The sequence below is a fragment of the Mesocricetus auratus genome, unplaced genomic scaffold (genome assembly GCF_017639785.1).
Source record: "Mesocricetus auratus isolate SY011 unplaced genomic scaffold, BCM_Maur_2.0 Super-Scaffold_6731, whole genome shotgun sequence".
In the NCBI taxonomy this organism is placed as follows: domain Eukaryota; kingdom Metazoa; phylum Chordata; class Mammalia; order Rodentia; family Cricetidae; genus Mesocricetus; species Mesocricetus auratus.
Window position 1 is genome coordinate 2,366,590 of NW_024429185.1, and position 21,679 is coordinate 2,388,268.

The window sequence follows — 21,679 nt, forward strand, 5'->3', positions numbered from 1 at the left end:
CTTAGCTTGCCAATTGGTGTCATCCCTTTAGATCACTAGAGGTCACAATGGTGCCTGATCTGTCTTCTAACCTATGATTCCCTCTTCCCCCTATCCTACCCCCCCCCCAGTCGACCTTCCTGTTCCTCCACGTCCTACTCTCTCTTCCACTTCTCCCCCTCTCTATTTCCCAGGTCCCCCTCCCCCACCCTTTGCTGTGTTCCCCATCTGTTCAGAGGATCTTGCTTCATTTCTCTTCTCTTGGGTTACATGTATATCTTTTAGGTTCTTTCCTGTTTCCCAGATTCTCTGTCAGTGGAAGTGCAGCCTGGCACTCTCCTGATCCATGTCCAAAATCCATATATGAGTGAGTACATACCATGTTTGTCTTTTTGTGACTGGGTTACCTCACTCAGGATGGTTTCTTCCAGTGCTATCTATTTACCTGCGAATTTCAAGATTCCATTGTTTTTTTCTGCTGAGTAATACTCCATTGTGTAAATGTACCACATTTTCTCTATCTACTCTTCAGTTGAGGGGCATCTAGGTTGCTTCCAGGTTCTGGCTATTACAAATAATGCTGCTATGAACATAGTGGAGCAGATGCCCTTGTATGAATTTGCCTCTTTTGGATAAATGCCTAAGAGTGGAATTGCTGGATCTTGTGGTAGATTGATTCCCATTTTCCTTTTGTTTTTCCATATAAAGTTGATTAATGTTCTTTCCAGGTCTGTGAAGAATTGTGCAGGAATTTTGATAGGGATTGCATTGAATCTGTAGAATGCTTTTGGCAAGATTGACATTTTATTATGTTGATCCTACCAATCCAAGAGCATGGGAGATCTTTCCATTTTCTGGTATCCTTTCTTTAAAGACTCAAAGTTCTTGATATACAGGTGATGCTGTAACAATAAACGGCACACTTACTGAAAGTAAAACTAAGTATTTATTGTAGAAATTACTCACAAGATACCAAGCAAGTAACCCAGATGAGCCCAGTAGTTTTCCCGCTGCCGAACCGGAAGCCGAAATCCAGGAAAAGAGACCAAGACTTCCTTTGTGCTGTCTTTTATGCTTTCCCCCATAACGCCCCCTAGCCATGTCCAAAAGTGGGCCTGGCTAGTGAGGTAGTTCACCGCCTACGTACGTATATGTCTTTATGTCTGTCCGTATACGTCTTTAGTCATGCCTAAAGTGGGTGTGGTTAGTGGTGTGGTAAACCGCTCTTTTATTACCTCATCTGTATGCGCCTCTAGTAAGTCACATGGTTAATGGCGGCATACAGGCTTCCTCCTACAATTCCCCTTTTAGTCTAAAAAGGACAACTAACTTGTGTCAATGAACAAATTGTATCAAACAACTATTCTATCTAAACCTAAACTTATCTGAAAGAAACACCCAAATCTGAACACCTCCTTCCAATCCCAACTCTAAAATAATTGAAAACTAGCACTAACAGGTGTAAACTATCTTATAATATCAATAGTAGGGAGAGGGGGCGTGGAATTCTCAAAACTACTTCCTGCTGAGATGGGACGATGATAATCTCATGGGGACCTGTGAGAAGAAAAATGTTAGTGTAACAAAATTTCAGTAGATCAGACAGTCTCTGTATGGCAGGAGATGCTTGATTGAGGTTCCTGACTGGGGTTCTAGTGTTGATTGAAGCTCTCGTCTGAAGCTCTGGCCAGATTGTAGAAGATGTGCTGTTTCAGTGTCTTGGTCTGGAGTTGTGTAGAGTGATGTAGTTTCAAGCCAGTTTCAGGATAGTGCTTGTCAGGTGGAGTCAATGATGTGGGGCAGTTCAGATGCCTCCAGTCGAATCAGGTGAAGTCAAGGAAGTGGATCCTCATTCTCTTTCTGAAGCAGTTGAAGATTGCTGTCAGGAAATCCCTTGTTCTCTGGAAAACTCAAACATTAATGTTAACAAAGAAATATTGTAACTTTTATATGTATGCATACTGGAAGAGGTAACAATAGGGAAGATGGTAAACCTGAAGGAAATTAGACTTTTCAGAAAAAGAAATCCACAGATAACAGTCCCTAATTTCATTTTCTTCTGTCTTATATCAATGGCTCTTTGATATAATACAGAAATTCTGAATTTTATTTAAATAATATACTTGAATTTAGAGTACGAGAGCCAATCCAACTCCAAAGCCAGCTTCAGTTAAATGAATGGGGACTGAGGTATGTGAAGAAATAAAGATAAAAGGGTACTATGAAAAACATAGAGAGATTTAGACTTTGATGCCACACAGTGAGTTATTGTTTGTTTGATGGTCCTCAGGGTAGCTATTCATTCTTCTTCAGGAATCCATATGTCCAGTATTCTTTGCTGAGTTTGCCTGTGAAGACAAAAAACAAAACACTTCTTTTTCCTTTTAGGAGGTCACTTTACCCATGGTAGAACATGAATTTGTAGATGAGCTGTTATCTTCCTCCTCCTGAGATGTCTTCTGTTCTGATCGAATTTTAATTAATTTTGATGGAACTCAAACCTTTTCTTCTCATGTGGAAACAAAAGCATAACCCCTTCCCCAACGTAACACATATCCTGGTTTCCAGACTGAGGTCATAACATCCTTAAAATACACCGGTTGGTTCAGTTCAGAAGTCTTCTCTGTAGTCCAGTGTCTTTCTGCTGCAGTTAGTCCTTTTTCATCAGCATTAAGAAAATTCAACGTTAGTAAAGCATTATGTAACCCATGTTTAGGGGTCTTTGTTCTCCCTGGCTGTTTATGAAGCATCTCTTTTAAGGTTCGGTTAGATCTTTCAATTACTGCTTGTCCTGTGGGATTGTGAGGTATACCAGTTACGTGTTTTATATTATAATATTTGAAAAATTGTTGCAATTTACTGGAGACATATGCTGGAGCATTGTCAGTTTTTATTGTTTTAGGTATACCCATAACAGCCATCACCTCTAAGAGGTGTGTAATAACAGAGTCAGCTTTTTCAGAGCTGAGGGCAGTAGCCCATTGGAAGCCTGAGAACGTGTCTATGGTATGGTGTACATATTTCAAACTGCCCATTCTGGGAAGTGGAATACATCCATTTGCAAAAGTTCATTTCTGTGAATACCTTTAAGATTACAACCTGCTGGTAATGGAGTTTGATTGTAGAATGAGCAACTGGGGCAATTTCTTATTATTTCTTTGGCTTGTTGCCAGGTGATAGAAAAATCCTTCTTTAAGCCTTTGCTGTTAACATGGTGTTTCTTATGAAATTCTGAAGCTTCCAACACATTACCTACTAATAAATGATCAATTTCATCATTGCCTTGTGCCAGAGGACCTGGCAGACATGTATGGGATCTGATGTGTGTTATATATATAGCATGAGTCCTGTTTCTGATGATTTCCTGCAATTGTAAAAACAATGAGGTTAATTCTGTATTATCAGGAACAAATTCTTCAGTCTCAATGTGCAAGACAACTCTTTCTGCATACTGAGAATCCGTGACTATATTGAGAGGCTCTGTAAAGTCTTTAAGTACCATGAGAATGGTATATAACTCTGCCTTTTGTACGGAGTTGTAAGGGCTTTGAACTACTTATATTTCCTGATTTATAACCCTGCCTTTCCTGATTTGTTTGCATCTGTGTAGAAGGTAAGAACTCCAGAAATAGGTGTTTGCCTCACGATACGTGGAAGAATCCAAATTATTTTCTTTATGAATTTGATTCTCTCTGTTTTGGGATAGTATTACTAATAGTTCCCAAAAAATCACTGCAAGCTATTTGCCAATACTCATTATCCTTCCATAAGGAGGAAATTTCCTCATTAGTTAAAGGTACAATAATTTCAGCTGGGTCTTTCCCAGTCAGTTGACGAAGCCTTAACTTACCTTTTAATATCAAATCAGATTTCCATGAGTTTGTGCGGTTTCTGCTATTTGTGTTATTGTTGAATTCTAATTTTAATGCATGGTGGTCTGAGAGAATACAGGGGGTTATTCCAGTTTTTTTGTATCTGTGGAGATGTGCTATGTTTCCTATTATGTGGTCAATTTTAGAGAAGGTTCCATGTGGCGCCGAGAAGAAGGTATATCCCTTTGTTTTTGGGTGGAATGTTTTATAGATGTCTGTTAAACCCAGTTGGGTCATAACTTCTATTAGTTCCTTTGTTTCTTTGTTAAGTTTCTGTCTGGAGGTCCTGTCTAGCAGTGAGAGCGGAGTGTTGAAGTCTCTCACTATTAGTGTGTGCGATTTTATGTGCAGTTTGAGCTTTAGCAATGTTTCTTTCACAAATTTAGGTGCCTTTGTATTTGGGGCGTAGATGTTTAAAATTGAGACTTCATCTTGATGGACTTTTCCTTTGATGATTATGAAATGTCCTTCTTCATCTCTTTTGATTGATTTTAATTTGAAGTCTAGTGTGTTAGATATTAGGATTGCCACACCTGCTTGTTTCTTGGGACCGTTTGATTGGAAGATCTTTTCCCAACCCTTTACTCTGAGATAACATCTGTCTTTGATGTTGAGATGTGTTTCTTGTATGCAACAGAAGGATGGGTTCTGTCTTCGTATACATTCTGCTAGTCTGTGTCTTTTTATAGGCAAGTTGAGGCAGTTGACATTGAGGGATATCAATGACCATTGATTGATGATTCTTGTTTGTGCTTGATTTATTGGTAGTGAAGTTATTTTGTATAGGTTCTCCTCCCTTTTTCTTTTGGTGTTTTGTAAAGTGGGATTATATATTGCCTGTGTCTTTGTGAGTGTAGTTATCTTCCTTGGATCTAAGTTTTCCTTCTAGCACTTTCTGTAGAGCTGGATTAATGGATACGTATTGTTTAAATCTGGCTTTGTCATGGAATATTTTGTTTTCTCCATCTATGGTAATTGAAAGCTTTGCTGGATATAGTAGTCTGGGCTGGCATCCTTGTTCCCTTAGCGTTTGTATGACATCTATCCAGGATCTTCTGGCTTTCATCGTTTCCATTGAGAAGTCAGGTGTAATTCGGATAGGTCTGCCTTTGTATGTTACTTGGCGTTTTTCCTTAGCTGCTCTTAATATTTTCTCTTTATTCTGTAGGTTTGATGTTTTGATTATTATATGGCGAGGTGACTTCTTTTTCTGGTCCAGCCCATTTGGTGTTCTGTAAGATTCTTCTGTTTTCATAGGCATATCTTTCTTTAGGTTAGGGAAGTTTTCTTCTATGATTTTGTTGAATATGTTTTCCGTACCTTTGAGCTGTATTTCTTTGCCTTCTTCTATACCTATTATTCTCAGGTTTGACTTCTTCACGGTGTCCCAATATTTCCTGGATATTTTGTGTTAGGGATTTATTGCTTTTGTGGTTTTCTTTGGTTGACGACTGTATATCCTCTAATGAGTCTTCAACACCTGAGATTCTCTCTTCTATCTCTTGTATTCTATTGGTGATACTTGCATCTGTACTTCCTGATCATTTACCCAGCTTTTCCATTTCCAGCATCCCCTTGTTCTGTGTTTTCTTTATTGTTTCTATTTCAGCTTTCAATCCTTCAACTGTTTGAGTTGTTTCCTTCATTTGTTTGGTTGTTTTTTCTTGGTACTCTTTAGATTATTTGAGAGATTTGTTTATTTCTTGAATTCCCCCCCCCCCCCCATTTCATGGATTTTTTTGTTTTTTCTTCTATTTCTTTAAGGGATTTCCTCGTTTCTTCTTTGACGGTCTCTATCATCTTCATAAAATGATTTTTAAGGTCTGTCTCCTCTGCTTCATCTATGTAGTGCTTTTCAGGTCTTGCTGGCATTGGTTCCCTAGATTTTGGTGGAGTCATATTGGTCTTTTGACTGCTGAGTGAGTTCTTATTCTGTCTTCTTCCCATTTCTTCTTCCAGTGGGTGCTGGTGGGGTCTTTCTGTCTCCACTAGTGTCCTCCCTCCTGAAGCTGACTGGTATCACCGGAGTTTGTGGCCTGGAAGGGCTGATGTCTTTCCTGTGTGGGCAGGTCTTCTGGATGCCAGGAGCGGCCCCAGAAGAACGAAGATCGAGTGGATGGGGGTCAGGCAGAGAATGGGGAGTGTCCCCCCCTGGAGACCCAAGCTCCCCTAGCTAGCTGGGATCGCCAGAGTTTGGGGCCTGGAAGGGCTAGACTGTGGTTTTTTTATTGTCTCTATTTCAGTTTTCATCCCTTGCACTGTTTGAATTGTTTCTTGCAAATTTTGCTTTGTCTTTTTCTCCATTTGTTGCATATTTTGTCTTGTGTTCTCTTACATTTCTTGTATTATTTGGTTTGTTTTTTCTTCCATTTCTTTTAGGGATTTTCCTATATCGTCTTTTAGAGCCTCTATCATTTTCATGAGATTGTTTTTAAGGTCATTCTCTTCTGCTTCATTTGCATTGGAATGTTCCAGTCTTGCTAGTGTAGAGTCTCTAGAATCTGGCGGTATCATACTTAGTTTTTCTGTTGCTGAGTGTGTTTTTGTATTGTCTCCTTCCCATCCCTTCTTCTAGTGGGTGCAGAAAAAGCCTCTTCCTGGCTTGGTGATCAGGGGACCAGAGTTACCTTTTGGTGGGTGCAAGCAAGTCCAATACTCTGGTAGTTCTCCTTTTCCTGGTCCTGGTTCTGGTTTCGTGGGTGGAGAAAGAGTATTAGGATGCTGTGGTGTGTATGCTCCTGCCAGGGGGGGAGGCTCAGTGGTAGTCCTATATATTCCCCAGGCACTGGAATGCAGGCCTGGATACAGGCCCTGGTTTACCTGATTCCATCGGTGGTGGAGAAGACCAGGAAGGTGGATTGCATAGGCTGCTGCTGGGAGGGGAGGCTCAGTGGAAGTATCGAGGCACTGGAATGTAGGTCCTGTATCCTGCCACTTTGCTGAAGGTGTTTATCAGCTGTAGGAGTTCCCTGGTAGAGTTTTCGAGTCACTCATGTAAACAATCATATCATCTGCAAATAGTGAACATTTGACTTCTTCCTTTGCAATTTGTATCACCTTGATCTTCTTTTGTTGTCTTATTGCTCCAGCTATAACTTCAAGTACAATATTGAAGAGGTATGGAGAGAGTGGACAGCCTTGTCTTGTTCCTGATTTTAGAGGAATCAACTTGAGTTTTTTCCATTTAGTTTGATGTTGGCTTGTTGTATGTTGCCTTTATCATGTTTAGGTATGTTCCTGTTATCCCTGATCTCTACAAGACCTTTATCATGAAGATGTGTTAGATTTTGTCAAAGGCTTTTTCAGCATCTAGTCAGATGATCATGTGGTTTTTCTTTCGCAATTTTTTATATGGTGGATTACATAGATGGATTTTCATATGTTGAACCATCCCTGCATTCCTGGGATGAATCCTACTTGATCATGGTGGATGATTTTTCTGATGTGTTCTTGGATTCACTTTGCCAGTATTTTATTTTTTAAATATTTATTTATTATGCATACAGTATTCTGCCTGCATGTGTGTCTGAGAAGAGGGCACCAGATCACATTAGAGATGGTTGAGCCATATGTGGTTGCTGGGAATGGAACTCAGGACCTTTGGAAGAACAAACAGTCAGTGCTCTCAACCTCTGAGCCATCTCTCCAGCCCCTCGATTTGCCAGTATTTTGTTGAATATTTTTGCATCAATGTTCATGAGGGAGATTGGTCTGTAGTTCTTAGTGGTGTTGTGTGGTTTGGCTACCAAGATAACTGTAGCCTCATAAAAAGAGACTGGCAATGATCCTTCTGCTTTTTTTCTGTATCGAGCAGTTTGAGGAGTATTGGTATTAGCTCTTCTTTGAATTTCTGGTAGAATTCTGCTCTGAAACCCTTGGCCTTGGCTTGTTTTTGTTGGCAGACTTTTGATGACTGCATCTGTTTCATTGGGGGCTATAAGTCTCTTTAACAGCTGAGCAGTCTCTCCAGCCCCTACAGGTCTATTTAAATTGCTTGTCAATCACTTGTCTGTTCTGGATTTAATTTTGGCAAGTGATATCTATCCAGAAAATTGTCCATTTACTTCAGATTTTTGAATTTTGTGGAGTACAGGTTTTCAAAGTATGACCTGATGATTCTCTGGATTTCCTCAGTGTCTGTTATGTGTCCCCCTTCTTATCTCTGATTTTGTTAATTTGCATGCCCTCTCTCTCGCTGCCATTTGGTTAGTTTGGATAGAGGTTTGTCTTGTTGATTTTCTCAAAGAACTATCTATTTGTTTCATTCTTTGCATTGTTTTCCTAGTTTCTGCTTTATTGATTTCAGCCCTCTAGGGTGAGTTTGCTTCTTTGTGTTCTAGAGCATTCAGTTGTGCTGTTAATTCTCTAATGTGACCATTCTCCAGTTTCTTCATGTGGGCACTTAGTGCTATGAACTTTCTCTTAGCACTGCTTTCATAGTGTTCCATAGGTTTGGGTATGTTGTGTCTTCATTCTCATTGAATTCTCGGAAGTCTTTGATTACTTTCTATATTTCTTCCTTGACCTAGGAATGGTGCAATTGTGCATTGTTAAATTTCCATGAGTTTGTAGAGTTTTGTAATTTGTGTTGTAGTTGAATTCTAACTTTAAATCACGGTGATTTGATAAGATAAAGGGGGTTATTCCAATTTTTTATATCTATTGAGGTTTTCTTTTTTCTGAGAATATGGTCGATTTTTAGAGAGGGTCCCATGTGGTGCTGAGAAGAAGGTATATTCTGTTGTGTTTGGATGGAATATTTTATAGAAGTCTGTTAAACCCAATTGCGTTATAAGTTCTGTTAGTTCCTTTGTTTCTCTGTTAAGTTTTTGTCTGGTGGTCTTGTCTAGTGGTGAGAGTGGGGTATTGAAGTCTCCCACTATAAATGTCTGTGGTTTTCTATGTGATTTGAGTTTTAGTAATGTTTCTTTTACGAATGTGGGCACTTTTGTATTTGGTACATAGATGATCAGAACTGAGATTTCATCTTGATGGATTTTTACTGTGATGAATATGAAATTACCTTCTTCATCTCTTTTGATTAATTTCAATTTGAAGTCTAATTTCCTAGATGTTATGGCAGCTACACAAGCTTGTTTCTTGGGTCCATTTGCTTGGAAAATCTTTTCCCAATTCTTTACTCTGAAGTAATGTATGTCGTTGAAATTGAGGTGTGTTTCTTGCATGCAGAAGAAGGATGGATTTGGTCTTTGTATCCATTCTGTTAGCCTGTGTCTTTTCATGTATGCAGAAGAAGGATGGATTCTGTCTTTGTATCTATTCTGTTAGCTTGTGTCTTTTTATAGGCAATTTAAGACCATTGATATTGAGGGATATTAATGACCATTGATTGTTAATTCTTGTTTGTCTTGGATTTGTTGTTGTTGTAAGTTTTCCTCCTTTTTCTTGCTTTTGGTAAAGTGTGATTATCTATTGCCTATGTTCTTGTGAGTGTAGTTAACCTCCTTGGGTTGGAGTTTTCCTTCCAGTACTTTTTGTATGGCTGGATTTGTGGATAAGTATTGTTTAAATCTGGTTTTGTCATGGAATGTCTTGTGTTCTCCATCTATAGTGACTGAACACTTTGCGGAGTATAGTAGTCTGGTCTGGCAACTGATGACTTTTAGTGTTTGTAGAACATTTATCCAGGACCTTCTGGCTTTCAGAGTTTTCATGGAGAAGTCAGCTGTAATTCTGATAGGTCTGCCTTTATATGTTACCTGTCCTTTTTTCCTTTGCTGCTCTTAATATTCTTTCTTTATTCTGTATGTTTGGGGTTTTGATTATTGTGTGGTAAGGGGACTTTTTATTATTTTAATTTTAAATAGCTTGTGTCACATGTCAATCCCAGTTCCCTCTCCCTCCTCTCCTCCCACGTTCCCCCACCATCTCCAGCAGCCTCCCACCCTATCGCCACTTCCTTCCACATAGGGGATATCTAGAGTCTGTCATTCACTCAGGGCAGGGGCCAGGCACTCCCCTAAGAGTCCAGGCTGAGAGAGCATCCCTCTTTGTGTTATGGACACACGATGTCTGTTTGTATGCCAGGGATAAACACTGATCCACTGCCCAGGGCGCCATACGTTGCCCAGGCCTCCTCACTGACTCTCACATTCAGGGGGTCTGGATCAGTCCCATGCTGGCCTCCCAGCTGTCAGTCTAGGGTCCAAGAGTTCTCCCCTGTTCAGATCAGCTATCTCTGCTGGTTTTGTCAGCCCATTCTTTGCCAATGTGCTCATCGCTCCTCTAACTCTGTCGCTGGGTTCCTTGGGTTCAGTTCAGTGTTTAACTGTGGGTGTTTGACTCTGCTTCCATCAGTCACTGGATGAAGGCTCCAGGATGGTTATAGACATCAAGTTCATTATCAGGAATGGGCATTCGAGGTGGTCTCTCTAGAGGTCACACTGGTGCCTGCTCTGTCTTCTAACCTATGATTCCCTCTTCCCCCTATTCTACCCCCGCCACTCAGCCTTCCTGTTCCCCCATGACCTCTCTTCCTCTTCTCCCCCCTCTTCTTCCCAGCTCCCACTCCCCCCACCCCTCGCCGTGTTCCAGATCTGTTCAGAGGATCTTGCCTCATTCCTCTTCTCTTGGGTACCATGCATATCTCTCAGGTTCTTTCTTGTTTCCCAGACTCTCTGTCAGTGGAAGTGCAGACTGGCACTCTCCTGATCCATGTCCAAAATCCATATATGAGTGAGTACATACCATGTTTGTCTTTTTGCGACTGGGTTACCTCACTCAGGATGGTTTCTTCCAGTGCCATCCGTTTACGTGCGAATTTCAACATTCCATTGTTTTTTTCGGCTGAGTAATACTCCATTGTGTAAATGTACCACATTTTCTCTATCCACTCTTCAGTTAAGGGGCATCTAGGTTGCTTCCAGGTTCTGGCTATTACAAATAATGCTGCTATGAACATAGTGGAGCAGATGCCCTTGTTGTATGAACTTGCCTCATTTGCATATATGCCTAAGAGTGGAATTGCTGGGTCTTGTGGTAGACTGATTCCCATTTTCCTGAGGAATTTCTATACTGATTTCCAAAGTGGCTGTATGAGTTGGCACTCCCACCAGCAGTGGAAGAGTGTTCCCCTTTCACCACATCCTCTCCAGCATAAATTGTCTTCAGTGTTTATGATTTTAGCCAGTCTGATGGCAGTAAGATGGTATCTCAAAGTTGTTTTGATTTGCATTTCCCTGATGGCTAAGGATGTTGAGCACATTCTTAAGTGTCTCTCAGCCATTTTAGCCTCCTCTATTGAGAATTCTCCATTTAGTTCTGTACCCCACCTTTTAATTGGATCCTTTGGTGTTTGGAGACTTGCTTCTTGAGTTCTTTGTAAATTTTGGAGATCAACCCTCTGTCAGATGTGAGGTCAGTGAATATCTTTTCCCATTCTGTGGACTGCCTTTCTGTCTTGTTGACTGTGTCCTTGGCCTTACAGAAGCTTCTCAGTTTCCGGAGGTCCCATTTGTTAATTGTCGATCTCAGTGTCTGTGCCATTGGTGTTATGTTCAGGAAGTGGTCTCCTGTACCAACTCATTGAAGAGTATCTCCCACTTTCTCTTCTAAAAGTTTCAGTGTGGCTGGATTTATGTTGAGATCTTTGATCCATTTGGACTTAAGTTTTGTACAAGGCAATAAACATAGATCTATCTGCAGTCTTCTGCATACCAGTACCCAGTTATGCCAGTACCATTTGTTGAAGATGCTTTCTTTTTTCCATTGTATAGTTTTAGCTTCTTTGTCAAAAATCAAGTGTTCGTAGGTGTGAGGGTTAAAACCAGGGTTTTCGATTCCATTCCATTGGTCTACCTGTCTATTTTTGTGCCAATACTAAGCTGTTTTCAGGACTATAGCTCTATAATACAGCTTGAAGTCAGGTATGGTGATGCCTCCTGAAGTTCCTTTATTGTATAGGGTTGTTTTGGCTATCCTGGCTCTTTTGATTTTCCATATAAAGTTGATTATTGTTCTTTCAAGGTCTGTGAAGATTTGTGCAGGAATTTTGATAGGGATTGCATTGAATCTGTAGACTGCTTTTGGCAAGATTTCCAGTTTTATTATGTTGATCCTGCCAATCGAAGAGCATGGGAGATCTTTCCATTTTCTGGTATCCTCTTTGATTTCTTTCTTTAAAGACTCAAAATTCTTGATATAAAGGTCTTTCACTTCCTTGGTTAACATTATCCCCAGATTTTGATGCTGTTAATGGCTATTGTAAAGGGTGATGTATCTCTGATTTCCTTCTCAGTCACTTCATCGTCTGTATATAGTAGGGCCACTGATTTTTTTGAGTTTGCCTTGTATCCTGCCCCTTTGCTGAAGGTGTTTATCAGCTCTAGGAGTTCCCTTGCAGAGTTTTTCGGGTCACTTATGTAAACTATCATATCATCTGCAAATACTGAAAGGTTGACTTCTTCTTTTCTTATTTGTATCCCCTTGATCTCCTTTTGTTGTCTTATTGTTCTAGCTAGAACTTCAAGTACAATATTGAAGAGATATGGAGAGAGTGGACAGCCTTGTTTTGTTCCTGATTTTAGAGGAATTGCTTTGAGTTTCTCTCCATTTAGTTTGATGTTAGCTGTTGGTTTACTGTATATTGCTTTTATTATGTTCAGGTATGTTCTTGTTATCCCTGATCTCTCTAGGACCTTTATCATGAAGGGGTGCTGGATTTTGTCAAAGGCTTTTTCAGCATCTAGTGAGATGATCATGTGGCTTTTCTTTCGTAGTTTGTTTATATGGTGGATTACATTGATAGATTTTCTAATGTTGTACCATCCCTGCATTCCTGGATTGAAGCCTACTTCATTATCGTGGATGATTTTTCTGATGTCTTCTTGAATCTGGTTTGCTAGTATTTTTGCATCAATGTTCATGAGGGAAATTGGTCTACAGTTCTCTTCCTTAGTTGTGTCTTTGTGTGGCTTGGGTATCAAGGTAATTGTAGCCTCGTTAAAACAGTTTGGCAGTGAGCCTCCTTCTTCTATTGTGTGGAATACTTTGAGGAGTATTGAAATAAGCTCTTCTTTGAATTTCTGGTAGAATTCTGCACTGAAGCCATCTGGGCTTGGGCTTTTTTTGTTTGGGAGACTTTTGATGACTCTTCTATTTCATTAAGTGTTATAGGTCTGTTTAGATTATCTGTTCTTGATTTAGTTTTGGCAAGTGATATCTATCCGGTAAATTGTCCATTTCCTTTAAATTTTGGAATTTTGTGGAGTACAGATTTTCAAAGTATGACCTAAAGATTCTCTGGATTTCCTCAGTGTCCATTGTTATGTCCCCCTTTTCATTTCTGAATTTGTTAATTAGCATGCTCTCTCTCTGCCTTTTGGTTAGTTTGGAAAGAGGTTTGTCTATTTTGTTGATTTTCTCAAAGAACCATCTCTTTGTTTCATTGATTCTTCTCAATGTTTTCCTGGTTTCTACTTGATTGATTTCAGCCCTCATCTTGATTATTTTCTGGCATCTGCAGCTCCTGGGTGAGTTTCTTCTTTTTGTTCTAGAGCATTCATCTGTGCTATTAATTCTCTAGTATGACTGTTCTCCAGTTTCTTCATGTGGGCACTTAGTGCTATGAACTTTCCTGTCAGCACTGCTTTCAGAGTGTCGCATAAGTTTGGGTATGTTGTGTCTTCATTCTCATTGAATTCCAGGAAGTCTTTATTTCTTTCTTTACCCAGGGATGGTGCAATTGTGCATTGTTCAATTTCCATGAGTGTTAAGTGAAGCTTTTCCTTGCTAGCCGCTTTGGTTTATCCCCCACCAGCCGCCTGGGCTCTGCCACATTCTAGTCCCCAAATAAACACACAAGACGCTGTATTAATTATGAAGCTGTTGGCCTTGCTTGTTTCTTACTGGCTAGCTTTGACTTAAGTAATTACCCCATAATTGTTAATCTAAGTATGTTTCTTACCGGAGAATAGTCCCGGGCTTCCTACCCCATGCGGTTACATGTCGACTCTCTTGTGTTTCTCCTACCCAGAATCCTCCTCGACTCCTAGTCCCTCCTATCTAGGTTTTCTATTGGCCAGACAGTACTTTATTGACAAATGCACAGGCAAATAACAGGACTTCCCCAACATCTCCTCTTTTCTGTTTAAACAAAAAGAAAGGTCTTAACTTTAACATAGTCAAATTGTATATGACAGAACAGTTATCAAGTAAGAACATAGTTACAATATTTTAGCAAGATTTAAAGAAAATGTCATCCATCCCATCCTTGTGAGTCCCAAGTTCTATATGTAGCTTATCTTTTATCATTACTAAGGAAAACTATAATTATAACTATCTGTCTTCAACTCCATCAAAGACCACAGAAGGATAATATATAAACACTAGGATTGACAGAGACATCTTACTGCCTGGACAGTCACCTGAAGTTCCTCTGTAACGTTGGGGCATCCATCTTCAGCCCATAGGCCACAATGTGTCTGGAACACTTCTCAGCAAAGCAGGAAATTTCAAACTGTCCATCTGCGTTGGCAGTCTGTCAGTCATTTTTCTTTGTCCTGCAGAAAGTCTTGTAGACTCTTCATCAAGCAGGAACCCTGTAAGACTGAGTTCAGTAGTCACTTTCCTGTGGGTCCTGTATGTCCAGATTATACAACAACAGTCAAACAATCTAGGCAAGAGCAGTTTCTTGCCCAAATGGCTAATCTTGCCATGTTGAAAGCAAACTTTATGAGTTTCTTCGATGCCCATCTTCCTCTCAGATGTAATTGGTGCTGCCAGGAGCAGACATTTCTCATTGTCAAGACAAACCCTAAACCATTTCAAATGCCATGTTCTGAAGGTCTTTGAGAGGTTTGAAGACTGTCCATCTCAAATATATTTTTGTGTATCTAGAAAACCTAACTATAAATTCTAACTATTATAAGTAACTATCTATTGTCTGTATTTAATTATGCATTACATTTTAAAAGAACAGTATAAGTACAATACTTAGTCAAGAGGAGAAATATAAGCATCACAAAATTGACTTTGAATTTGTATCAATAAATGAAAAACAATACCTATACCATAATTCCCTTTTTTACCATTAAAAAAGATTGGCTGTGACCATTAGCCAATTATAAACAATCCCATTTAAATGAAAACAAAGATTTATAAACAAGATGGGAATTGGGACATCGCTCATTCCAAACTGCTTCCTGCTGGAAGGGGGCGCTGTTTATACCATGGGGATCATGACAAAACTCAGAAACCTGTATAAGTCCGTATTTTCGGGGTCTGTAAAACTGCATCATCTTAACTGTCTCAATTGTTGGAACACCTTGTCCACTGCTTCCGGGGGTCTTGGTTCGTGAAACCACAGAAGTCTGGAAGAAATCCTCAGCTTTTTATGTTCTGTGGAAACATAAATTAAAACTCCTTTTCTGAGTAACATATCCTTATACTTAAATTTTGAAGTCAAGGCATTTTTAAAAGATATAAGTTGAATTAATTCAGCAGCATTTATAATCAAGTGTACTTTAGCAGTTGCTCCTTCCTTAGCAATGAAAAAACTGAAAAACACAATAGTGTACAGTATCCAGACTCTCTGTGTGATTTCTATCTTTACGTGGCTTATTTATTTATCTATTATTACTTTATTTCTTTCACTTTCATTTATTTTTCTCTGAGACAGGGTTTCTCTTTGGAAATCTGCCTGCCTCTGCCTCTGGAGTAAATCCTACTGGCGTGCGCCACCACAACGCCGGCTTTTGTATTTATATACCACTTTGCCGTTTCATTTTCTCTCTCAATCTCACGTATATTTTTAAACACACTGTAAACCTTTAGAGATTTTCTTCATCCAAGTCTGACTTTACTGTAAATCTTTATGTTTTTCTGACCACGTGTCTTATCTGTAAAGCCGCGGCTGTTTTAAACTGCTGGTTTTTCCGTCAAGATGGCGGGCGTAAACGTGATTCCAGCTTACGGCCTCAGTCCATGCTGACATCCAGCAAAAGCTGCCACTTCCAGCTGTACGTACACACCTTTCAATCGTTAGTAGAGTCTCTTAAAACAACCTTGCTGGTTTTTTTTTTCTTTTTATGCCGAGTCAGGAAGACTCTGGTAAGTGAGCCACGTGAATCTCGGCTTGTCGATAGCAAAACAGAGCACACCTGAGAAAATGCTGCTACCAAAATCTGTGCTTCTCTCCGTTCTTCTGTTTCTAAAATTTCTTTAAAGCTTTTGTTATTCTACGTGGAAATTCAATCCCATTCCTGATCACCATTATGTTAAGGGAAGCTTTTCCTTGCTAGCCGCTTTGGTTTATCCCCCACCAGCCGCCTGGGCTCTGCCACATTCTAGTCCCCAAATAAACACACAAGACGCTGTATTAATTATGAAGCTGTTGGCCTTGCTTGTTTCTTACTGGCTAGCTTTGACTTAAGTAATTACCCCATAATTGTTAATCTAAGTATGTTTCTTACCGGAGAATAGTCCCGGGCTTCCTACCCCATGCGGTTACATGTCGACTCTCTTGTGTTTCTCCTACCCAGAATCCTCCTCGACTCCTAGTCCCTCCTATCTAGGTTTTCTATTGGCCAGACAGTACTTTATTGACAAATGCACAGGCAAATAACAGGACTTCCCCAACACATGAGTCCAACTCAGCCTGGACTCTTAGGGGAGTGCCTTGACCCTACCAAGAGTAAAATGACAGACTCTAGATATCCCCTATGTGGAAGGATTTGGCAATAGGGTGCGAGGGAGGGGGGGAAGGGGAGTGTGGGAAGAGGGGAGGGAGAGGGAACTGGGATTGACATGTAAAACAAGCTATTTAAAATTAAAATAAAAAATGATAAAAAAAGAAGAAGGTATATCCCTTTGTGTTTGGGTGGAATTTCTATATATATCTGTTAAACCCAGTTGGGTCACAACTTCTATTAGTTCTTTTGTTTCTTTGTTAAGTTTCTGTCTGGAGGTCCTGTCTACTGGTGAGAGAGGAGTCTTGAAGTCTGCTACTATTAGTGTGTGAGATTTTATGAGCGATTTGAGCTTTAGTAATGTTTCTTTCACAAATGTGGGTGCCTTTGTATTTGGGGCATAGATGTTCAAAATTGAGACTTCATCTTTATGGACTTTTCCTTTGATGAATATAAAATGTCCTTCTTCATCCCTTGTGATTGATTTTAATTTGAAGTCTAGTGTGTTAGATATTAGGATTGCTACAGCCACTTGTTTCTTGGGTACATTTGAATGGAAAATCTTTTCCCAATCCTTTACTCTGAGGTAATGTCTGTCTTTGATGTTAAGATGTGTTTCTTGTATGCAGCAGAAGGATGGGTTCCGTCTTGATATCCATTCTGCTAGTCTGTGTCTTTTTATAGGCAAGTTGAGACCGTTGACATTGAGGGATATTAATGACCATTGATTGATGATTCTTGTTTGTGCTTGATTTATTGGTAGTGGAGTTATTGTTTGAAGGTTTTCCTCCCGTTTTCTTTTGGTGTTTGGTAAAGTGGAGTTATCTATTGCCTTTGTCTTTGTGAGAGTAGTTATCTTCCTTGGATCTAAGTTTTCCTTCTAGCGCTTTCTGTAGAGCTGGATTAATGGATACGTATTTTTAAAATCTGGCTTTGTCATGGAATATTTTGTTTTCTCCATCTATGGTAATTGAAAGCTTTGCTGGATATAATTGTCTGGGCTGGCATACTTGTTCCCTTAGCATTTGTAGGACATCTGTCCAGGATCTTCTGGCTTTCATCGTTTCCATTGAGAAGTCAGGTGTAATTCGGATAGGTCTGCCTTTGTATGTTACTTGGCGTTTTTCCTTAGCTGCTCTTAATATTTTCTCATTATTCTGTAGGGTTGATGTTTTGATTATTATATGGTGAGGTGACTTCTTTTTCTGGTCCAGCCTATTTGGTGTTGTGTAAGATTTTTGTATTTTCATACGCATATCCTTCTTTAGGTTAGGGAAGTTTTTTTCTATGATTTTGTTGAATAAGTTTTCTGTGTCTTTGAGCTGTATTTCTTTGCCTTCTTCTATACCCATTATTCTCAGGTTTGGCCTCTTCACAGTGTCCCATATTTCCTGGATATTTTGTGTTAGGGATTTGTTGGTTTTGAGATTTTCTTTGCTTGATGACTCTATATCCTCTTATGAGTCTTCAGCACCTGAGATTCTCTCTTCTATCTCTTGTATTCTATTGGTGATACTTGCATCTGTAGTTCCTGATCGTTTACTCAGGTTTTCCATTTCCAGCATTCCCTCATTCTGTGTTTTCTTTATTGTTTCTATTTCAGCTTTCAATCCTTCAACTGTTTGAGTTGTTTCCTTCATTTGTTTGGTTGTTTTTTCTTGGTACTTTTTAGATTCTTTGAGAGATTTGTTTATTTCTTGAAAGGTTTCCCCCATTTCATGGATTTTTTGTTGTTTTTTCCTCTATTTCTTTAAGGGATTTCTTCATTTCTTCTTTGAGGGTCTCTATCAACTTCATAAAATGATTTTTAAGGTCTGTCTCCTATGCTTCTTCTATGTAGTGCTTTTCAGGTCTCGCTAGTGTTGGTTCCCTAGATTCTGCTGGAGTCATGTTGGTCTTTCTATTGCTGAGTGAGCTCTTATTCTGTCTTTTTCCCATCTCTTCTTCCAGTGGGTGCTGGTCGGGTCTTTCTGTCTCCACTGGTCTCCTTCCTTCCTGAAGCTGAAGCTGGGAATGCTGATACTGAAGCTGAAGCTGGGATCGCCAGCTTTGAGGCCTGCCTGGGTTTGTTGGAGTTTGTCACCTGGAAGGGCTGATGTCTTTCCTGGCTGGGATGGCTGGAGTTTGGGGCCTGGAAGGGCTTATGTCTTTCCTGTGTGGGCGGGTCTTTTGGATGCCAGGAGCAGCTCCGGAAGATCGAGGGGATGGGTTTCCGGCTGAGTATGGGGAGTGTTCCCCCTGGAGATCCAAGCTCTGGGTGGGATCACCAGAGTTTGGGGCCTGGAAGGGCTGATGTCTTTCCTGTGTGGGCGGGTCTTCTGGATCGCTTGTGGTAATTTCTTGGGAGAGATTAGCAACAAATATCCCAAAAGCCAGAGACTTCAGTTCATAAGAAGAACTAATTGGATTCTCCCTTGGACGGAGAAGGGAACACCAATTTCTGGAGCCCTTACATTCTATACTGATGCAGATAAATCAGGAAAGGCAGTTATAAGTCAGGAAAACTAAGTGGTTCAAAGCCCTTATGATTTAGTTCATAAATCAGAATTATACATTATTCTCATGGCATTAATTAGATTTTCTAGAGACTCTTAATTATTGTTACTGATTCTCACTATGCAGAATGAGTTGTTTTATGTAATGAAACTGCTGAACGCATTCTAAATGACTCAGAATTAACCTTGCTATTTATTCAACTACAACAAATAATAATATATAGAAAGAATCCCCTGTATATAACACATATCAGATACCATATGAGTCTACCATACCCTATGGTACAAAATAATGATGTAATTGATTAGCTAATGGTAGGAAATGTTCTAGAAAATTCAGAATTTCATAAAAAACACCATGTTAACATCAAGGATTTGATGAAAGATTTTACTATCACTTGGCAACAAGCTAAAGAAATTATAAGGGAATTTCCTACTTGTTCTTTGTATAATCAAACTCTAATACCTGCTGGAATTAACTCAAAAAGTACTCAAATAAAATCTGGCAAATGGATATGCTTCGTTTTGCAGAGTTTGGAAAATTAATGTACATACACCACACCATAGATACACATTCGGGATTTCAGCAGTCTATCCTTAACCACTTGGCCACCCCATCAGAACATGCATTCAGGATTTTAGTGGGCAATTGCCTTAAGTTCTGAAAAGACCAGTTCTATAATCACACATTTATTAGATATCATGGCCATTATGGATTTACCTATACAAATTAAGACTGACAATGCCCCAGTATATGTCTCTAGTAAAATGAAACAGAAATATAAAGCATATAACAGGCATACCACACAATCCTACAGACAAACAGTTACAGAAATATCTAATTGTACTTTTAAAGAAATGCTAAATAAACAGGCAGATTAAACAATGGTTTATTGGCTGTAATTTTTCAAAAAGCTAATGGAAAAGAGCAATAGCTGCAGAGAGACATTGAATAATAGAAAAAACTGCGAAATTAAACCAGCCTGTATATTTTAAAGATATTTTGACCTCAGGATAGAAACCAGGGTATGAGTTATGTTGGGGAAGAGTTTTTGCTTTTGTTTCCACAGGAGGAAAATGTTATGGATACCATCAAGATTGATCAAGATTAGATTCAAACAGGAAAGACCTATTGATTAAGAGAGGTGATAGTTTATCAAACAGCTAGGTAATATAATTTAAACTAACTTTAAAGACTAACAAATGCCTTTCATTTGATCATGTAAGAAAAAATAAAAAATAAAAAACTAATTTATTATTATTAAAGGACAATATTTTTTCTTTTGTCAAAAAATGTGTCCTAACAAAAATATAACTTGACAAAAAAGGAACTCTCCAAAGCTAGAGTTGGGGAAGGGTTTTTTTTTTCCAAACAAGACATCTGAAGACAAACACTAAATCATCCAGACAACATTTTTCTAAGAGTGAATTTGTCCTAATGCTATAGCACATTTTCAAAAGGATAAAATTTCATAAAGCTTCCCTAATGTTTGTTTCTGTTGTTCTTTACAGACATATAAGGTAAATGTTAAATAAAAATATATAATAAAAATTTTAAGTTTTCTGTAGTGAATTATGGCCATTCCTAACAGCAACCTTTGAAGTCTCCAAAAGGGCAGAGGGGCCCCACAATGACGATGCCACTCAGATTGTGGGAGCAAAACTAAGCTGACAAACAGTACCCAAAGTTCAGCTATGAGCTACAAACTGCTCAGGACAATTCCAAGTTGACTCGCTGAGATGGACCAACCTCGAAGTCTATCCAGCCAAGACTTCACATAAGTGCTACACCTTTCCATCATACACAGATTAAAGAAAAATAATACAGCTAGCTTCCCCAGGACTTGACCATTATCTCAGTTTCGTCGGGGTCCCTTAAAGATGCCATCACCCCCAGACAACAAGAGGCGTCTAGAGAACTTGGTGTCTCCATTCCCAGGAGGCAGGGTGGATAGCTTTTGGTCATTTGGTGGGTTATGTTTGTTTGTCATCACTTATGGGGGTCAGTTTCAAATTTTTACTGTTCATGTTAAGGGAGGAAACTAAGGAAGGTTGTTGGATTCAAGAATCTCTTTCTGAAGAGGGGGGGTAAGGAAAAGATAGGATAAAAGGGTAGATTATTGAATCGAATTTAAACTAAAAAGCAGCTATTAATCTCAAACTTCTTACATTGGTATGGATTTCTGTATATAGATACAAATTAAGGTTATTTTTAAAAAAAGATTTATTTTATGTATATGTGTTCTATCTGCAGGTACATCTTTATACCAGAAGAGGGCATCAGATCCCACTATAGGTCGCTAGGAACCCAGGACCTCTGGAAGAACAGCCAGTGCTCTTAACCTTTATTTGATATCCTATGTGATGAAGCTATTCCTACATCACCACAAAAGTTAACTGAAGCTACAGCTTCCCTGACTCTTTTAGAAAAAAAAAGGTTAATTCTCCAAAACTTCTCCATATGGATCATACTAGCCCATGGAGTCCTGGTTTTCTTGCTTGTAATCATAGAAATATTGCTACCACTTATACCTCTTTGGTTGCCCTGTAACTGGGGAAAAGAAAAAAATGAGTAAAAAATTTTTGGACAGGATATTCAAGATATAATTATTCCTTATACAGCGACCAATATAATATAGACTCATGAGTCTGTAGAATGGGAAATTGCCCAATCAGGCCACACAGG